The sequence below is a fragment of the Aegilops tauschii genome, chromosome 7 (assembly GCF_002575655.3).
Source record: "Aegilops tauschii subsp. strangulata cultivar AL8/78 chromosome 7, Aet v6.0, whole genome shotgun sequence".
Classification (NCBI taxonomy): domain Eukaryota; kingdom Viridiplantae; phylum Streptophyta; class Magnoliopsida; order Poales; family Poaceae; genus Aegilops; species Aegilops tauschii.
The window spans coordinates 425,637,369-425,657,069 of record NC_053041.3 but is presented as its reverse complement, the minus strand read 5'-3'; positions in this window follow the sequence as shown (position 1 = coordinate 425,657,069).

The window sequence follows — 19,701 nt, the reverse complement described above, 5'->3', positions numbered from 1 at the left end:
CTCTCTGGCTGAAGGGGCCCGCAGTCCTTGGGCCGTACAGGAGTGGGTCGTGGATGACGTCGAGGCTAGCGTGGCTACAGTGCCGAGCCGCACGGGAGACGTCCCTCCCGTACGGCCTCCTGTAGCCATGCCCGCCTCGGGCTTCGGGGGTCATGGGCCGCACTGTGGCCACACCCCGTCACGTCGCCGTTATGGAGGGGTGGATGTGATCTTGGCCGGCTCCTAGGAGTCGGCGTCCTTCCTGGTCGGCTTCTTGGAGTCGGCCACCCCGTAGTCGTCCTGGGGAGGAGTCGGTGAGGCTGGGTCGCCTTCCGGGAGTCGGCTTTAGTGGTAGCCGGCCAGGGAAGGCGGCCCAAATGCTTGGAGTGCTTGAAGGCCCAAAGGCCTGATAAATTTTCCGAAGAGCCAGGGGTAGTCGGTTAGGCTACCCGTGGCCATTTACTCCGGCAGTAGTCCCCGAAGCTGATTGGGCTTCGAGGTGGAGTAGGGTTCAAGAAGCTCGATCAGCTTCCTATCGTGACAAGCCGGCAGCTGGGAGCCGGCCTTGGTCAGGCGCGCCGCCTTAGTCGAATTCTTCTGGAGTCGGGGGGCGGGAACCCGCAGGCACGTGCACCGGGCCGCGGGCCGGCCTCGGGCCGTTGGCGTGCCACGTGGCCGGAAAGCCAGCCAGCCCACGCGCGTGACGGGACGTCGCCGCAGGGAGGGGGCCCGCCACGTCCGCGCCCCGGCCCAGGCGCGGATCCTTTGTATCCCGAAACCGCCCGCACGTTCCATGCGGCAGTTTCGGCTCGCACTTATGCGTAATAAACGCGAGACGTGGGGGGAGTGGGCGCAGTTAATCCCACGTCTCCCCCCACGTCCGGCCTCTTCGGCCGCGTGAGGCTATAAGTAGGGGGAGGTGGAGGGCGGCAGGCCCTCGCACGCTCCTCCTACTTCCACTGTCTTCTTGCCTTGCTCGTTCTCGCGACAGCGCCTCGCCACCGCGCTCTTCCTCCGCACGCTCCTCCGCCGCCGTGCTAGCTTCCGCTATGCCTCCCCACGTAGAGCAGCTTGGCGGGGATTGGGACGGCTCCATCGTCCATAACGACCACATCGACTTCCTCCGCGACACCCGGCGTCTGCCCAGCGCGGACAAAGTGGAGGTCCGCCTTGCGCCGGAGAAGGAAATCAGGCCGGCGCCGCGGGAGGGCGAGCGGGTGGTCTTCCGCTCGCACTTCCTGCGCGGCTTTGGCCTGCCAGTGAGCGCCTTCTTCCGGTCCTGGCTGGAATTCTATTAGCTCCAGCCGCACCACCTCACCCCCAACGCGGTGGTGCTGCTGTCGGCCTTCGTCACCCTGTGCGAGGGCTATCTTGGCATCCTCCCCACCCTCGAGCTCTGGGGGGAGTTCTTCCAATCGAAGCTGGGCACGCGCGTGCGGGGCGTGCCGGCTCAGACCGACGCCTTCATCGCGTCGCAGAGATCAGGCACCGACAACCCCTTCCCCATCATCACGCTGATCCAATCGGTGAAGAAGTGGCAGAAGTCATACTTCTACGTGCGGAGCATCGCTCCCCGGGGCGACTACCTCAACTTGCCGGCTTACGTAGCCGGCCCACCGGCGGGCAGGCTGCCCCAGTGGTCCTTCCGGGCCGTGACGCTGTCGCAGGCAGGAAACGCCGCCATCGCCCGCCTGCGGGTGATGGTCCAGTCGGAGGGCCTGACGGGGCCCGACCTCCTGGCCGCGTTCGTCACGCGCCGGGTCCTTCCACTCCAGAGCCGGCCTCATCTGATCTGTCAGATGAGCGGCCAGCTCAATCCGAGCCGAATGTGCACCAAGGAGATGCCGCAGCACGACGCCGCCGACATGGTGAATTACCTCGCCAACTGCCAACTTTCCGAAGACTGGCAATTCGGCAAGGAGCCATATAGCCGTGCCAATCCTCTGCCTATGGTACGCTCCCCTCGTCTCTCTCTCTCTCTCTCTCTCTCTCTCTCTCTCTCTCTCAGCTTTGTCGCCGAGTTCCTCTGGGCCGGCTCTAACTCAGTCGGCTTGCTCTTTTGACAGAGTCCTCTGCTTCGGTCGGCCGGCGGGACAGACGTGGAGCGCCGCTTCGTCCCCGACCGGACCGAACACGACCAGGAGGACCCCGACCTGGGGGCGGTCCATATGGAGGATGTCGTCGAGCCGGCCGGTGGCCAAGCCGGCGGCGAAGCAGGCGGCTCCGGGTTCACCGCTACCTTCGACGACTGGCCGGACGAGGACGAAACCGAAGCCGTCCCGCACCGCCAGCCGGCATCCGGACGCGGCGCGGGCTCCTCCGGCGCGCAGCCTGCTCGGGGTAGAGGCCAGAAACGTCGCGCCGCCCAGGGCATGTTCGGCAGCCGGACGAAGAAGCCCAGGGGTGGGGCGGCAGCCACCAGGCGGGAAGAGGCGGCCGCGAAGGCGGCTCGCTTCCGCAAAGTGGTGAAGCAGCCGCAGACTGTGTCGGCGTAAGTTCTCTCTTTCTATGTACTCTCCTTCTTTCTTTTCTTGGGTGGTTCTTGAACCTTCGTCTTCTTTTTCAACGGTCAGAGCTCCACTGTCACTTGAGCGGGCGGCTGCCGGCTCCGTCGTCGAGTCGCCAGGGGGCTCTGGGAGCACCACCCTCCGCGTAGATCCCCGCGCCGCCCTCCTGGAGGCGACGGAAAGGAACGCGCGGGAGGTGCGGGAGGAGCAGGAAGTGCGGGAGGCGGAGGCACGGAGGGCAGCCGCCGCCCAGGCAGCTCGGGAGGAGGAGGCGGCGAAGGCGCTCGCCGAGGCCGCAGCCAAGGCCCAGGCAGAGGCCGAGGCCGAGGCGGCGGCAGGGGAGGCTTTGATGGTCACCCCCCTGCGCACCATGGCGCCAGGGGACGTGGATCCCTCGCCAGGGGGAGCCAGCGGTTCCCAGCCGGGGCTGGGAGGAAGCGGCGACGACGTCATCATCTTGGGGGAGGCGCCGGGGCCGACTCCTCCGAGTAGGGCGGCCCGAGGCGGCCAGCCTGAGCCTGCGCCCGCACAGTCGGCAGAGGGCGAGCCGGCCGCGGGAGCTGAGGTGGCGGTCCGGGTTCCACCAAGCCGGCGTGTAGGGAAGGCCGCGTCGGAGCCGCAGAAGGCTGCATCGGAGCCACAGCCGGCCGTGGGCTCCAGCTCGTCGGCCCGAGACGCGGAGGCGGCCAGCGCTACCTCGGGGTGGACGCCGGGCGGAGGAACAGCCGTGGTGAACGTCGCTGCACAAGACGTCCGGACCCGGCTCCAAAGCCAAGCCGCGACGCTGAGGCAGTTCACCGACGAATTCCTCGCAACGCGGGCAGCCATCCGGGTTAGCATTCCTATCTTGTTCTTTCTTGATCTTGATTTCTCTCGTGGGGGCGCGTCAGCGCACCCACTGGGTGTAGTCCCCGAGTTCCGAGTCGGCTGCTGAGCAGGCGGCTTGGAACTTCTTGGAGATTTTGTCTTTGCTGCTTTTGTTCTCACTTCGGTCTTCTGTCCGTCTTGCAGGACTACCACAACCTCCGAGCGGCCGCCTTCAACTCCCAGGCTCGGGAGCTGACTCAGAAGACCGCCGATCTTACTGAGAGCCGAGGTATGTGACTTGATCTTTATCTCATGTGGGGGCGCGTCAGCGCACCCACTGGGTGTAGTCCCCGAGATTCGGGCCGACTGCTGAGCAGTCGGCTCGGATCTTCCTTGATGATTTCTCATTGTTCTTCTTCTTCTTCTATCTCTGCAGCGGCCAACGCCAGTCTGAGGGCACAGCTGGGGGAGTCCCAGACTGCTCTTCGTGCCAAGGACGCGGAGCTCGCCGCCTTGGTGCAGGAGCGCGACCGCCTGGTCAAGAAGCTGGCCGACCAGGAGGAAGGCCACAAGGCAACGCTGAAGGCTGCGCAGGATCGCGAAGCCACCCTCCAGGCCGAGTTTGAGACAGAGGCGGCCGGCTGGGCAGAGGCCAGGCAGACTCTGGTCTCCGGCTATGGCCAGATTGAGGATCTAGTTGACGGTAAGTCGTCTACCCCTTCGTCCTTTCTTGCCATCTGCCACTTTGGCTTGTTTTTCTGATTTCGGTGTTTTCTTTTCTTTTCTCCTTCGCGCAGAGTACTTCCCTGGCTACTCAACTGCCGCCAACCAGGCCATCGAAGCCCGTCGCCAGGCGAAGAGGCAAGCCGGCTTCGAGATCTCGCCAACCGCCGGCCGCTCGCTGGAAGAACAGCTCTTGGCGATCCAGGCTTGCATCCAGCCGGCTCACAGGCTGCTCCGCCGGCTTCAGCGCGCGGGATCACAGGTCTTGGCCGCCCTCTGGCCCGGCCAAGTGGTCCCTCGCACCCCCAGTCGGACCGCCGACTGGCTGGAGGTGGCAGTCGGCCGCTTCGAGGCTAGGAAGGCGTCAGCAGCCCGCTCCGGCGCCAGGCGGGCGCTGGAGTTCGTCAAGGCCTGGTATCCCGGCCTGAACCTGGACCAGCTGGCTACCTGGCGGCAGCAAGCCGACACGGAGCTGGAGCCGGTGCGGCCGGCCATCATTCGGCGGGCTTCAGCGATCGCCGACTACACCGACACCAACGTCTTCGCCCCCGAGGTGGACGACAATGGAGTCGCCCAGCCGGAAGATTGGTTCGGGCTGGACCCGGCGTACGGCGAGGACTCGGCGGAGGAGATCGACTCCAGCGACGAGGGCGAAGAGGAGGAGGAGGAGGGTGAAGATGCCGAGCCGGCTGGCGGAGTAGCCGGCCAGCCTGACCGCGCCTCCAGCACTACGTCGCGTGCGAGTGCGTCTCCTTCCGCGGGAGGTGGTCAAGCCGAGACCAGCTAGGCGGCCACTCCTTCAGCCGGCGAGGCCGCCTTCACCGACCAGCTCGGCCTTCCTGTCGCGCCTTAGTCTTCTTTCTTTTGTTTTCCTGTCTTGTTACTTTTGAACAATGTTTGGTTAAGTCTGCACAATTCCACCCACTGGGTGTATTCAAACTCAAGTCTGTTGCCAGCCTGTGGGCGGCTTTATGTATATAAGTTATGCAATCGGTCTTTCCTTGTACTTTCGCTTTTTGTCCTTATGCTTTTTTCCTTTGCCGCCCTCCCTTGGTTGCCGCCTCCCTAGTCAAACAGTTGCTCTGCAATCTGTAGCCGGGGAGTGCCTGGCCGATTGGGGAGGGGGAAGTACTTTTAGCTTTGCCGGACTTAAGCTAAGTTTTTTAGGAAGCCGGCCAGCCGGCTGTTTTGACAGCCGGCAGGCATATTTGGAGGCCGTCTCTTTGCTATATAGGTTAGTTGTTCCTTAGCCGTTTTTCGTGTGGGCATCCTTTCTGTCTTCTCTCTTGCTAGTCGGACAGTCAGTTCTTTGAGCTGTGACTTTCAACAAGAGAGGACTTGGGGGCCGGCGCACTACTTTGCTGACTTCGGGAAGAACTTTGAATATAGCTCAAGGCGGCCAGTCCCCGGGCCGACTAGTCGGACCCGGTGCCGGACAGGAATTCAAAATGTAATAATACATTCATGGATATGATACTCGTCATTCATAGATAAATAAAAGGCAGTCCCCGAGTACTGTTCGGGGGGCCTGTTGGTTTGTACTTAATACAAAAGGGGTAGCGTGATACATACTGCTTTTCAGTTGTAAAATCGTCTTAGGAGGTTTGCGTTCCATGGTCGCTCTGACTCCTTGCCGGAGTCGTCTCTCTTGCGTGCTCTTGGTTTTTGCGCGTCGATCAAGTAGTAGGAGTCGTTGCCGAGTGCCTTGCTGACGACGAAAGGGCCTTCCCAAGGGGCCGAGAGCTTGTGCTGGCCGGCTGTTCGCTGGATCAGCCGGAGCACAAGGTCGCCCTCTTGGAAGGATCTTGGCTTGACCTTGCGGTTGTAGTAGCGGCACAGGCCTTGTTGGTAGATGGCGGACCGGCTGAGGGCTAACAGCCGGCCTTCTTCCAGTAGGTCGACGCCGTCTTCTCTTGCTTCTTTGGCTTCCTCCTCCGTGTACATGGTGATCCGAGGCGAGTCGAACTCGATGTCTGTTGGGATGACAGCCTCGGCACCGTACACAAGGAAGAATGGAGTGAAGCCGGTTGACTTGTTGGGTGTAGTGCGCAGACTCCAGAGGACAGCCGGCAGCTCTTCGAGCCAGCAGTTGGCCGATCGCTCCAGTGGTACAACCAGTCGGGGCTTGATGCCGGAGAGGATAAGTCCATTTGCTCGCTCGACCTGGCCGTTTGACTGCGGGTGGGCAACGGACGCTAAGTCCAGTCGGATGCCCTGCGTCGCGCAGAAACGTGCCAGTGCGCCTTTGGCGAAGTTCGTGCCGTTGTCGGTGATGATGCTGTGCGGCACGCCGTACCGAGTAGTGATGTCGGTGATGAATGTCACGGCAGTCGGCCCGTTCAGCTTCTTAATTGGCTTGGCTTCGATCCACTTTGTGAACTTGTCCACCGCAACGAGTAGACGTGTCATGCCACCGCGGGTTGTCTTGAAAGGGCCCACCATGTCCAGTCCCCAGACGGCAAAAGGCCAAGTGAGGGGAATGGTCTTGAGGGCAGAAGCCGGCAGGTGTTGTTTGGAACTGAAGACTTGACATCCTCTGCAGCTCTTGACTATTTCTTTAGCATCCTCCAAGGCAGTCGGCCAGAAGAACCCATGGCGGAAAGCCTTGGCCACGAGGGATCTTGAGGCAGCGTGGTGGCCGCATTCGCCTTGGTGGATGTCTTTGAGGATTGCCACTCCTTTTTCTGGCTCGACGCAACGCTGGAAGACTCCAGTGACGCTGCGCTTCACGAGCTCCCTGTTGATTATTGTGTATGCTGCGGCTCGTCGTTGCACTAGTCTTGCTGCGATCTCATCAGCCGGCAGCTCTCTGCTGACTAGGAACTTGAGGATGGGCTGGGCCCATGAGGGAGCTGTGACTTCTTCTGCTGTTAATGTGTCCACCATGACTCGGGTGGGTGGGTTGGGTGTTGCATTGGAGTCGACCACCGCTTCTTGTGTCGTTGCAGTCCCCGGGCCGACTGCTGCAGTCCCCGGGCCGGGTTCTGAAATCCCTGGGCCGGGTGCGACTACGTCAGTCCCCGGGGCAGTCGTCGAAGTCCCCGTGCCGCCTGTGGGGTTTCTTGAGCCGGATCCGGCTGTTTCTGGCGCAGGCGGTACGAAGATGGAATCCGACTCTGGAGACGGCTTGATGGACGGCTTGAGGAGGCGCTGGAGGGAGACGCCAGTCGGTATGGCTTGTCGGGTGGAGCCGATCCGTGCTAGGGCATCTGCTTGGTTGTTGTCGGCCCTTGGCACGTGAAGGAACTCACACCCTTCGAAGTATCCGCTCATCTGCTGGACCAGGAAACGGTAGCTCGCCATGTTCGCGTCCTTGGCGTCCCAGTCGCCAGATGATTGCTGGACCACCAAGTCTGAGTCGCCGTAGCACAGGATCCGGCGTATGCCAAGTTCTTTGGCTAGCCGGAGCCCATGTACGAGCGCCTCGTACTCGGCCACGTTGTTGGAGGCGGCGAAGTGGATCTGCAGCGTGTACTTGAGCTTGTCGCCTTTGGGAGAGGTGAGGACGATGCCGGCTCCCAAGCCGGTGCGCATCTTGGACCCGTCAAAGTGCATCCGCCAATGGGTAGAGTCGGGAGCCGGCGGTAAGTACTGGGTCTTGGCCCAGTCGACGAGGAAGTCGGCCAATGCTTGCGACTTGATGGCGGTGCGGGGTTGATAGAAAATCGTGTAGGGCGCCAAGGCAATGGCCCATTTGGCCACCCGGCCGGATGCGTCCCGGCTGCCTATGATCTCGGCGAGCGGGGCAGTGCACACGACCGTGATGGGGTGCTCTGGGAAGTAGGGCTTCAATTTCTTGGCAGCGAAGTACACCCCATAGCACATCTTCTGGTAGTGCGGGTAGTTTTGCTTTGAGCTGGACAGTACTTCGCTGAGATAGTAGACCGGCCTCTGGACCAGCTGGGCTCGGCCTTCCTCCGGGCGCTGGACCACAACAACAGTGCTGACGACTCGGCTTGTCGCAGCGATGTAGAGGAGCATGGGCTCCTTCTCAGTCGGCGCAGCCAGGACAGGCGGAGTGGTCAACATTTCCTTCAACTCATGGAAGGCTTGGTCGGCTTGATCATTCCACTCAAAGTGAGCGGACTTCTTCATGAGTTGGTACAGGGGGAGAGCCTTCTCTCCTAGTCGGCTGATAAAACGGTTCAGGGAGGCTAAGCAGCCAGTGAACTTCTGCACATCTCGCAGCTTGGTGGGAATCTCCATCCTCTTGATGGCCTTGATCTTGACAGGGTTGCACTCAATGCCGCGTTCGGAGACCAGGAAGCCTAGCAGCTGGCCGGCTGGCACTCCGAACACGCACTTCTCGGGGTTGAGTTTGATCTGGAATCGGCGCAAGTTGGCAAATGTTTCCCTCAGGTCTTCCAGCAAGGTACCGCGCTTCTCTGTCTTCACCACAATGTCGTCTACGTAGACGTGGGCATTTCTGCCGAGTTGTTTCAAGAGACATTTCTGCATGCAACGCTGAAAAGTGGCACCGGCATTTCTCAAGCCGAATGTCATTGTCAGGTAGCAGAAAGCTCCAAAGGGTGTGATGAAGGCAGTCTTCAGGCGGTCAGCCGGGTCCAACTTGATCTGATGATACCCTGAGTATGCATCCAAAAAACTTAACAGCTCGCATCCGGCTGTGGAGTCTATCACTTGGTCAATCCGTGGCAAAGCAAACGGATCCTTTGGGCAGGCCTTGTTCAAACTTGTGTAGTCTATACACATGCGCCACTTGTTATTCTTCTTCAAAACCAGAACTGGATTGGCAAGCCATTCTGGAAAGAACACCTCCATGATGAAGCCGGCTGCAAGGAGCCGGGCTATCTCTTCTCCCACGATTCTTCGCTTCTCTTCTGATAGTCGGCGGAGGGGTTGCTTGACCGGCTTCGCATCAGCTCGGACATGTAATTTGTGCTCGGCGAAATCCTTCGGGACACCCGGCATGTCCTTTGGGGACCATGCAAAGATGTCTCGATTCTCACGGAGGAAGTCGACGAGCTCGCCTTCCTATTTACTGTCCAAGTTCGCCCCAATTACGGCGAACCTCTCCGGGTGCTCCGGGTCTAGAGGTATCTTCTTCGTCTCTTTGGCAGGCTGGAAGGAGCCCTGCGCATCACAGTCCTTGGGGTTGGGGGACAAGGCCGGCTGCTTGCCGGCCATGGCCACAACCCGTTCCAACATTTTCTTCTCTTCTGCCACCATGAGGGACTCGGCCAGCCGGCTGCTGGCCATGGCACACTCGATGGACTTCTTGTAGTCGCCGGCTACCGTGATGATCCCCTTCGAGCTCGGCATCTTCATCTTCAGGTAGGCATAGTGGGGCACAGCCATGAATTTGGCCAAGGCAGGTCGGCCAAGTAGTGCATGATAGGGGCTCTCCAAATCCACCACCTCGAACCATATTGCTTCCCGGCGAAAGTGATCTTTGTCTCCGAAGAGAACATCCATCTTGATCTTGCCGATTGGAGAGCAAGATAGGCCGGGTACGATACCATGGAAGACGGTGCGGCTCGGCATGAGCTGCTTCGCTTTGATGTTCAGCTTGTCCATGGTATCGCAGTACAGTATGTTGATACTGCTTCCGCCGTCTATCAGGACGCGGGAAAATCTGGCAGCTCGCCTCTCCGTCGCAAGGGTGACGTCCAAGACCATAGCATAGGAGCCAGGCGAAGGCATCACCTCTGGGTGGTCGGCCTGGCTCCAGCTGATGGGCTTTTCCGACCAGTGCATGAACTCGGCGGTGCTAGAGGCGACTGCGTTTACTTCTTGGTGCTGCCGGCGTCGGCTGCGCTTGTCGTCGACTTGACTTGTGAAGACGACGTAGGCGTCGTGTGCTTCGGGGAACTCGTCTTGGATGGCGCCGACTGCCGGCCGGGCCGCCGGCTGCTGGGGAGCTGGAGGCGGCGGGCCGGGAGGCGGAGGCGGCACCATCCCTTCGCCCTTGGTGATGCGGGTGAGCCAGTGGCATTTCCGTGTCGTATGGTTGGACGGCTTCGCGCCGCTGTGGAACTTGCAGGGAGCATCGAGTGCTTGTTCGTAGGAGAAAGACGGCTGCCAAGGCGGCCGGCCACCCTTCTTCTTGGGAGCGGGCCGCTCTTCGGGCTGCTCGTCTTCAATGGTGGCCACCTGCCGACTGGAGGAAGTCGGCATGGGGCCCTTGCGCTTGTGGTCGTTCTGATAGGGGCGCCGGTTAGGGTCGCCAGCCAGCGTCTTGGGAGCCGGAGCAACTACTTTCCCCGAGGCGTCCACTCGGAGCTCGGTCTTCATGGAGGAGTCGGCAGTGGCATACTTGTCGGCGGTGATCAGCAACTCATCGAGGGTAGCCGGCTCGTCGCAGAGGAGTCGGTGCTTGAGGAGGGTGCCCTCTCGGCACCCGGCGGTGAAGTACTCGATGGCCTGGACCTCGTGCACCCCCTCGCAGGAGTTGCGGAGCTCGGCCCATCGCGTGAGGTAGTCGCGGGTCGACTCGTTGGGCCCCTGGACGCAGAGGGAGAGCTGGCGAGGTTTGGGGGGCCGCTTGTAGGTGCTGGTGAAGTTGCGGACGAAAACTTCGGTGAAGTCCAGCCAACTGTTGATGCTGTGGGGCTTGAGGCTGTTGAGCCATGTGCGCGCCGTGCCCTGCAACATCAGGGGGACGTACTTCACGGCGACGCGCCGATTGCCGTTGGCGATGCTGACGGCTGTGGAGAAGTCGATGAGCCAATCTTCCGGCTTCACCGAGCCGTTGTACTTGGGTGTGTCTCTGGGGAGCCAGAACCCTTTGGGGAAGGGCTCGTCGCGGATGCGGGGGCCAAAGCATGGCGGGCCGACATCGTCTTCTTCTTCTAGCGCCAAGGATCGAGCAAGGCGGTCGATCCTGTGGCGGGCGTCGTTTTCGCCGACTCCTTCTCGGTGGCCGAGTCGGTCGCCAAGAGTCGGATGGGTGACAGGCGGTGGAGGGAGGCGTCTTTCTCTTCGAGGCGGGGGAGGAGGCAGGTTTCCCTGGTGCTCTACAGCTCGAGGGCGGCCATCCGCGTCGCGCTCGATGGTAATGCGAGTCCGGCTGCGGCTGGCAGCCGGCTCCTTGTCTTTCTTCTGGCGCGCACCGCTCGCAGTCGGCGAGCGGGACGTCGCGGCGTGCTCCCGGCGCGGGGGATGGCTATCAGCTCGGGCGCCGGCTTCGTGCCGTTCTGCAGCCGCGTCGATCAGCTGCTGGATCCGTCTTGTCATGTAGGGGAGCTCATCGGCTCCCAGCCCATTGAGCTCCTCTGCAGCCGCCTGAGCGGCTCGCAGATTCTCGAGCGGGGTGGCGTAGACGGGGCGATCTGCGCCCAGCATGCTGGCAACGGCTGCGCCGCGCTTCTGGACGAAGCCGGCTCGGCTCGGGCCGCTAGGCGGCGGCGTCCCGAAGGCGGCGCGGTCGACTTCGCGCTGGTGGGCCTCGGTGAGGCGTCTCATCGAGGCTATCTTCTTGCCCTCCGCGATGAGGGCAAGGCGGCGTGCTTCCAGGGTCTCGGCGTCGGCGTCGGCCGGGATGGGGACGGAGAGGTCGTGCATCGCCGCTTGCTGAGCGTCGCGGGCGTTCTCGCCCGAGTTGGAGACGTGGCTGATGACCAGCACTTCGGTGACAGCGCTGCTGCCGCTGTCAGCTCGAGGGAGGGGGTCGTCGAAGACCACCACGTCGGAGGGGTAGGCGTCGAGCGACGCGGTGTCGGAGTCGATGAGCATCGAGTCGGTGGAGCCGACCGACTCCATGTCCGCAGCAGGCTCGCTGGAGACATGAAGTTGGTCGAGGAGGCTGACGAGGCGGCTCTCGGGGTAGTCGGTGCCTGCGTCGGACGCAAGCTCGTCGGAGATGCGAGTCTCGCCGAGCAGATCGGCGAGGCGGCTTGCTGCGCAGGCGTCGTCGACGCCTCGCAGCGCGTCGAGGCAAACGCCATCGGGCGCAGCAGGCTGGCTGCGCTCGCGGGGGAGGAAGAGGGTTCCCGTCCAGAACAGGTCTCCGGACGACGGTGCACCTGGCCCCGCGGTGGGCGCCAAATGTCGGGTGGTTGGTGCGACATATGCCAAGGGATGGCTTATCATTGTGGGAGCCAATAAAACGTCGCCGGTGCCCGGAAACGGGATGAGGCGAAGACATGCACGCCGGCGAATCTTACCCAGGTTCGGGGCTCTCCGAGGAGATAACACCCCTAGTCCTGCTCTGCGGGGTCTCCGCATGATCACTAGATCGATAAAGGGTAGCTACAATCGCTCCTAGAGCTGTTGAGATCAAGGGAGAAGAGGAACAAGGCTAGCTCTTGCTTCTCTCTATCTATGGTGTGTGTGCTATGCGTGGGTGTTAACCTAGAAGCCAACCCTTTGCATGGGTGCTCCGGGGGGTTTATATAGGCCTACCCCCGGGGATACAATGGTAATCCGGCTGGGAACTGGTCCCAGCCGTCAGTGCCTACGCTCGCCGGCTTCTCCGCCGGCTGCTGGGTCCCGCCGGCTGGTGGGTCCCGCCGGCTGCCGGCTTCTTGGTCGACAGGCCGGTCCCACCGCCTAGGATCTTGTCGGCGGCTGCTTACTGTAGCCGCGCCTCTGATGATGAGGGCTTTGTCGAGGTGAGCGTGGCTACAGTGGGCCGCCTCGGGGGCTATCACTGTAGCCTCACCTCGTCTTGTCTCCTTAATGGGGCTCCTGCTTCGAGGAAGGGAGTAGCCGGCTTCTGGAGGCCGGCTATACTCTTGGCCGACTAGGAAAAGCCGGGCCGCCTTCACGCCTCTCTCTGGCTGAAGGGGCCCGCAGTCCTTGGGCTGTACAGGAGTGGGTCGTGGATGACGTCGAGGCTAGCGTGGCTACAGTGCCGAGCCGCATGGGAGACGTCCCTCCCGTACGGCCTCCTGTAGCCATGCCCGCCTCGGGCTTCGGGGGTCATGGGCCGCACTGTGGCCACACCCCGTCATGTCGCCGTTATGGAGGGGTGGATGTGATCTTGGCCGGCTCCTAGGAGTCGGCGTCCTTCCTGGTCGGCTTCTTGGAGTCGGCCACCCCGTAGTCGTCCTGGGGAGGAGTTGGTGAGGCTGGGTCGCCTTCCGGGAGTCGGCTTTAGTGGTAGCCGGCCAGGGAAGGCGGCCCAAATGCTTGGAGTGCTTGAAGGCCCAAAGGCCTGATAAATTTTCCGAAGAGCCAGGGGTAGTCGGTTAGGCTACCTGTGGCCATTTACTCCGACAAGAAGAAGACGGACGTGGACGGTAATGTTACCGTCTATGAAGCTCGACTTGTGGCAAAGAGTATTTTCACAAGTTCAAGGAGTTGACTACGATGAGAGTTTCTCATCCGTAGCGATGCTTAAGTCTGTCGGAATCATGTTAGCATTAGCTGCATTTATGAAATCTGGCAGATGGATGTCAAAACAAGTTTCCTTACCAGTTTTCGTAAGGAAAGGTTGTATGTGATACAATCAGAAAGGTTTTGTCGATCCTAAGGATGCTAAAAGGTATGCTAGCTCCAGCGATCCTTCCATGGACTAGAGCAAGCATCTCGGAGTCAGAATATACGCTTTGATGGAGTAATCAAAGTTTTTGGGTTTATACAAAGTTTGTTAGAGACTTGTATTTACAATAAAGTGAGTGGGAGCGCTACAACATTTCTGATAAGTATATGTGAATGACATATTGTTGATCCGAAATGATGTAATATTTCTGGAAAGCATAAAGGGTTGTTTGAAAGGAGTTTTTCAAAGAAAGACCTGGATAAAGCTGCTTACATATTGGGCATCAAGATCTATACAGATAGATCAAGACGCCCGATGATACTTTCAAAGAACGCACACCTTGACATGTTTTTGAAAGAGTTCAAAATAGATCAGCAAAGAAGGAGTTCTTGGCTGTGTTACAAGGTGTGAGTATTGAGTAAGACTCAAGACCTGACCACAGCAGAAGAGAGAGAAAGGACGAAGGTCGTCCCCTATGCTTTAGACGTAGGCTCTACAGTATGCTATGCTGTGTACCGCACGTGAAGTGTGCCTTGCCATGAGTTGGTCAAGGGGTACAATAGTGATCCGGGAATGGATCACATGACAGCGGTCAAACTTATCCTTAGTATCCAGTGGACTAAGGATTTTCTCGATTATGGAAGTGAAAGGAGTTCGTCGTAAAGGGTTACGTCGATGCGAACTTTGACACTAATCCGGATGACTCTGAGTAGTAAACCGGATTCGTATAGTAGAGCAATTATTTGAAATGGCTCCAAATGGCGCGTGGTAGCATCCACAAGATGACATAGATATTCGTAAAGCACACACGGATCTGAAAGGTTCAGACCCGTTGACTACAACCTCTCTCACAAGCATAACATGATCAAACCAGAACTCATTGAGTGTTAATCACATAGTGATGTGAACTAGATTGTTGACTCTAGTAAACTCTTTGGATGTTGGTCACATGGTGATGTGACCTATGGGTGTTAATCACATGGTGATGTGGACTAGATTATTGACTCTAGTGCAAGTGGGAGACTGTTGGAAATATGCCCTAGAGGCAATAATAAATAGGTTATTATTATATTTCCTTGTTCATGATAATCGTTTAGTATCCATGCTAGAATTGTATTGATAGGAAACTCAGATACATGTGTGGATACATAGACAACACCATGTCCCTAGTAAGCCTCTAGTTGACTAGCTCGTTGATCAATAGATGGTTACGGTTTCCTGACCATGGACATTGGATGTCGTTGATAACGGGATCACATCATTAGGAGAATGATGTGATGGACAAGACCCAATCCTAAGCCTAGCACAAGATCGTGTAGTTCGTTTGCTCAGAGCTTTTCTAATGTCAACTATAGTTTCCTTAGACCATGAGATTGTGCAACTCCCGGATACCATAGGAATGATTTGGGTGTACCAAACGTCACAACGTAACTGGGTGGCTATAAAGGTGCACTACAGGTATCTCCGAAAGTGTCTGTTGGGTTGGCACGAATCGAGACTGGGATTTGTCACTCCGTGTAAACGGAGAGGTATCTCTGGGCCACTCGGTAGGACATCATCATTATGTGCACAATGTGACCAAGGAGTTGATCACGGGATGATGTGAGTTACAGAACGAGTAAAGAGACTTGCCGGTAACGAGATTGAACAAGGTATCAGGATACCGACGATCGAATCTCGGGCAAGTACCATACCGATAGACAAAGGGAATTGTATACGGGATTGATTGAATCCTCGACATCGTGGTTCATCCGATGAGATCATCGAGGAACATGTGGGAGCCAACATGGGTATCCAGATCCCGCTGTTGGTTATTGACCGGAGAGTCGTCTCGGTCATGTCTGCATGTCTCCCGAACCCGTAGGGTCTACACACTTAAGGTTCGGTGACGCTAGGGTTATAGAGATATTAGTATGCGGTAACCCGAAAGTTGTTCAGAGTCCCGGACATCACGAGGAGTTCCGGAATGGTCCGGAGGTAAAGATTTATATATGGGAAGTCTTATTTTGGTCGCCGGAAAAGTTTCGTACTTTATCGGTATTGTACCGGGAGTGCCGAAAGGGGTCCGGGGGTCCACCAAGGGGGTCCACCAGCCCCGGGGGGCAACATGGGCTGTAGGGGGTGCGCCTTGGCCCATATGGGCCAAGGGAACCAGCCCCAAGAGGCCCATGCGCCAAGAGATAAGATAAATGGAGAGTCCTAAAGGGGGAAGGCACCTCCGAGGTGCCTTGGGGAGGAAGGACTCCTCCCTGGCTGCACCCTTCCTTGGAGGAAGGGCCAAGGCTGCGTCCCCCTCTCCCTTGGCCCTATATATAGTGGGGGGAAGGGAGGGCAGCAATACCTAAGCCCTGGCGCCTCCCTCTCCCTCCCGTGACACTTCTTCCTCCCCGCTTGCGCTTGGCGAAGCCCTCTCGGGATCCCGCTACTTCCACCACCACGCCGTCGTGGTGCTGGATCTCCATCAACCTCTCCTCCCCCCTTGCTGGATCAAGAAGGAGGAGACGTCGCTGCTCCGTACGTGTGTTGAACGCGGAGGTGCCGTACGTTCGGCGCTAGGATCATCGGTGATTTGGATCACGACGAGTACGACTCCATCAACCCCGTTCTCTCGAACGCTTCCGCTCGCGATCTACAAGGGTATGTAGATGCACTCCCCTTCCCTCGTTGCTAGATTACTCCATAGATTGATCTTGGTGATGCGTAGAAAATTTTGAATTATTGCTACGTACCCCAACAAGAGGAACCACGTGGCAGCTCGACGTTGTGACAAATGTCATTCATCCAATGGACGACATGGGCCTATGAAAGGTGACACGTGGCACGTCCCAACAGTGGCCCATTTCGATTAAAAAGGCCGGCCCAGTCAAAGTTAATGGGATGGCCCATTAACGACCTGCTTGCAGACGAACCATTTGCAGTTAAGGCCCATAGGAATAGTGTCAAATCAGCTTGTCATTGGACCATTTTAGATTTCTCATCATTGCAGCCCATGGTCACTTCAGGCCCATTAATAGTCCGCTAAGTATTTGGGCCCAATTACGGTCCGATGTGTTTCTGGCCTGTTAAAGCTCCTGCTACATTTGGGCCCATTTATTGCCCGATGAAACATTTGGCCCATAAAAAGACCGTGACGGAATTGGGCCATTTTCGGCCAGGTCTAACATTCAGCCTGTCAGTGGTCCACTATAGATTTAGGCCACTTCCAGCCCGTTGTGTTTTTGGTCTGTTAACAACAGACGAAACCCTTGGGACATATGTGTCCCAACGTCACATGGGCCTATTAACGACCCATATATGTCCCAACATATCAAGCCCGCTACACTTCCGGCATGGTAAAGGCCCGTGTAGTAGGTTGGCGCAATTATGGCCCGACTGACTTTCGGCCTGTTAACGATCTGCATTGTAATGGGCCACCATGAGCTGAGATACATTTCGGCCTGCTAATGACCAGTGGGTTATTTGGCACATTTTCATCCCAATCATCTTTCGGCATACTAAAAGCCCTGGATATATTCTAGCCCAATTAAGGCTCGTTCTGACCTTCGACCTGTTAAAGGCCCTTGTTATTTATGGGCCAAATTAGGCCCATGAGATATTTACACATGTTAATTTCCTGTTGTTACTAAGGGCCCATATTATGTTTAGACCTATTAACGGCCCACTATGGCCACGAGCCTAGCAAAAATAAGAAAAGCTAACGCTAATTTTGGCCCAGATATTTTCCGTGGGCTACATGCCGATTACGGCCGATGATCGTTTTTAGCCCTACGGAGGAATGTTGGCCCGTTGGGATCGTACGATGCTTTGGGCCGAAAGGAGAACGATGATGTCGAATACATTACTAAGAATAAACCTACACTATACAAAAATAGCTTCTTAATTTCTACGGCCTTTGGCAGCACGATAAATATTGTATCACGACAAAATAAATTACAACCATACAACAAAAGGCATGTTGGCATAAAATATTACAGTCTTTGCAGACAAATGCACCATCAGATGTATATAGGCACAGACCATTTGAGCTGAGTGCTAGTGTTTCAGGCTGTAGAATCTGCTAGAGCAGCATGACCTTCCCCTTTTTTCCGCCATTGCTCTTGAACAACGAAGAAAATGTGTGCTAGTGTGGTTTCAAACCCATTTATATCTTGATGACAGTTGTCAACCACTATTCTTGTTTCAGAAACGACCTCCATTAGGGTTTTGACTTGTGTCTGGAGCACATATATATCAGTCTATCTAGCCGGAAGATTTTGTTCAGTAGGCGATTTGGACGAGGTTACCTTAAGAACCAATCCAGAATTACGCAGGAAGGTGCTTTTTGTACTGTTAGTGGAGAGATACTGATGCACTGCGGCAAGAGGTGACATTGTGCCTGTGGTAGCCTCGTCACCTTCAGGTGGTTGTGGCTATTCAATCATTTGTTCCATAGCTTGCTGAAAGTTTGCATTTGTAGGTTAGTGTATCAGATATAAGTTACTAATGAGACAAAAACAAACAAAATAGCTTTCACATTTATACATAACTTATTTTGGTGAACTATTGTAATTCATTAGCATGTATTTTAGTGCTAACTACGTAATAAAACTACTTTCGAAACATATGCCCATGTAGCATGTCTACTGTATTATCCTCACATTTATTAATATCTAAGGATAAAGAGACATGATTTAAAATAGGATGAACATAGTATGACATCATTCAGATCACGGGCAGACAGATACCAAACAAACAGGCTATTGTATCGTTGTGTGGGCACATGAACATCACAACTAGATTATAGATCAATGCCAAAAGAATATACTTCTTCTATTTTAAACTGTGCAAGGTGAATTGATATGTTAAGACAACTGTGTATAAAAGTGAACAGAGTAACTGACATTGGATGCAGACGAAGCAGTTACATGAACACGTCATAGTAACAAGCAGTTCAAAGGCATGAGGAGTAAGGACTTACAACAACGGATTGAACTGGTGTACTCATGCCCTTCATCTTGTCGGTGTGACAAACCTTGAAGATTTGCACTGCATTCGGTTCAGGTTCTTTTTGGTCCGCACATGCTTTCCCATATATTTGTAACAAGTCAATATAAGTACGATAATATGGCACGACAAAAAGAAGGAAATAGCAGCTATTTACGAGAGCCTCGTAGTGTGTAATATGTTGGGGAACGTAGTATTTCAAAAAAAAAAATCCTACGATCACGCAAGATCTATCTAGAAGCAGCATAACAACGAGCGGGGAGAGTGTGTCCACGTACCCTCGTAGACTGAAAGCGGAAGCGTTTAGTAACACGGTTGATGTAGTCGAACGTCTTCATGATCCAACCTATCCAAGCAAGGAATGTACGGCACCTCCGTGTTCAGCACACGTTCGCTTGATGACATCCCTCGAGCTCTTGATCCAGTTGAGGCCGAGGGAGAGTTTCATCAGCACGATGGCGTGGCAACGGTGATGATGAAGTTACCGGCGCAGGGCTTCGCCTAAGCACACGACGATATGACCGAGGTGTGTAACTATGGAGGGGAGCACCGCACACGGCTAGGAACAATTGATGTGTGTTCTAGGGGTACCCTCCCCACGTATATAAAGGAGGGAGAGGGAGGGAGGCAGCCTAGGGCGTGCCCAAGTAGGAGGAATCCTACTTGGGCCCCTAGTCCAATTCGGCCCCCCTTACCATATTTGGACAAGGGGGAAAGGAAGGAGGGGGGAGGGGAAGGAAGTAGGAGTCCTACTTCATACTTTCCTTTTCCTCCTCTCCTTTCCCTTTCTCCCCATGTGGCTGGCCCTATAGGGGGCATACCAGCCCCTTGTGAGCTGGTGTGTTGCCTTACTTGGCCCATTAAGCCCATATCTTTGTCATGGGTTGCCCGGAACCACTTCGGGTGACCCGGTATCACCCGGAACACTTCCGGTGTCCAAATACCATCGTCCTATATATGAATCTTTACCTCTCGACCATTTCGAGACTTCTCGTCATTGTCGGATTGTGGGTTCCAGCAAACCCTTGAGGTTCAAACACTGGGGTGCGCACGAAGATCTCTCTCTCCCAAGCTCACTCTCGCAACGATCTCAAGGCCTAGCTCGCCGAACCCAAGGGACAAGAGACTCAAGAGTTTATACTGGTTCGGGCCACCGATGCGGTGTAATACCCTACTCCAGTGTGGTGTGGTGGATTGCTGTAAGTGCATCTAGTGCCCCTTAGTGATTTTGGTGTATTGAAGACTTATAGGTTAAGG